Raw genomic sequence first — 1,419 nt, forward strand, 5'->3', positions numbered from 1 at the left:
AGCTGATGAGAGTGGTGGCCAAGAACCAGCCCACAAACCAAATAATCCCCCGGCTGTTTCACAGAAAGCTCCACAGCTGCTGTCCTCTTTGAACATCATGGTGTAGCCTGTGGAGACTACAGCTTCCATCTGCATTTCTCTACCCAGATTCAAGATGGAGCACAGCCCTAGGGAGAGCACTGAACGCTGGGTCTTCTGGTCCCATACCACACCTCGCCACTCCTACCATATTTGGGCTTCTGGCAAGTGGTCAATGCAACCTCCAGTTGAGCAGCACTTGAGCTTTTCTGGGTGAACAGCTGAATAATATCACAGCTGGGCATATAACCTGTATTGGCCTTGGTAGCCATGCAGGGCAGCCCCACTATAGTCAAACACAAAGGATTTGAGTTGAAAAAACAGTAGTGAAGTAGATAACTTCCCTGAACAGAAGAAAGGGCTTTTTTTTTTTTCCTGCTTTTTTTCCACTGGTCCTGGAAGCACTGTAATACCAGGTCAATGCATGGAGTGGATGGAGCAAGCTCCGGTTCCACCACCCAACAACCAAAAAGAATCTGCTCAATACAGACCTCCAATGGAGGTCAGAGACAATCACCTGCCCTGGGGAGCCCACCTATGTGGTCACGGTGCTTCCCCTGCCAGGCACAACACTAGTCCAAAGCTGAACAGAAGAAAGGGCATGTGAGCACTGTTACTCCATAGGGTTTAACCACAGTGGGCTGCCCACAGCCAGCACATCAAAATGTTCCTTACTGAGGATGCAGCCCCCCAGGGGAGAGCCAAGAGTAGATTTTCAATTTTTTTACAGGGCAAATAAAAACCTCTCTAGATAATTGGGGTGAGTAGCAGAATGATATGGCCCTCTCCTAGAGAAAGGAGACCTAATGGGAAGCAGGTGGCAATGCCTCCTCCAGGTTTGACCTGAGGTCTCTCTGAATTGAAGCTGTGAGTCTGACCCAGTCTCTGGGATGAAAGGAGCTGTCCACTGCCTCTGCGTCACCCAAAACAACTCTCTATAATGCAAACAGGTGTAGGTTAGACCCATCCCATGGGAACATAATCTCCCATCAGACCAAACTGTAGCATAACGAGCATCTGCATCCTGAAGCCATGGCACGGTTCACTAATGGACTGCAAGATAACGAAATCGCCAAAGGGCCACAGCGGAGACAGGCCGAATGGGTCTGCTGGAATTCCAAGGACAGGCTGTACAGATGGTCTGCATCAGTCAGAGAACAGAGTCCGTCCTTGGCCCTTTCCACCCAATACTGTGTACAGGGATTATTTTTTCCCCCTTCACAGACAGCTGCTCATACAAATTGCAAGCAGCTTCACATCTGAGAAATAGCTGCTTGCCACACTGAGGATGGGCTCACTCCTACTCCTGATGGACAGGGATCTCATCATAAATGCTGCCAT

The 1,419-nt window shown here is 49.4% G+C and overlaps 1 pseudogene; it reads right to left on the bottom strand.

Annotated features, from left to right (window-relative positions):
* Positions 1-457: 457 nt before the first annotated feature.
* Positions 458-681, bottom strand: LOC149858193 (U2 spliceosomal RNA; annotated as a pseudogene).
* Between the last annotated feature and the right edge of the window lie 738 nt (positions 682-1,419).

This window comes from Crocodylus siamensis, chromosome 8, assembly GCF_052110815.1.
Source record: "Crocodylus siamensis isolate JL-2025a chromosome 8, ASM5211081v1, whole genome shotgun sequence".
Classification (NCBI taxonomy): domain Eukaryota; kingdom Metazoa; phylum Chordata; order Crocodylia; family Crocodylidae; genus Crocodylus; species Crocodylus siamensis.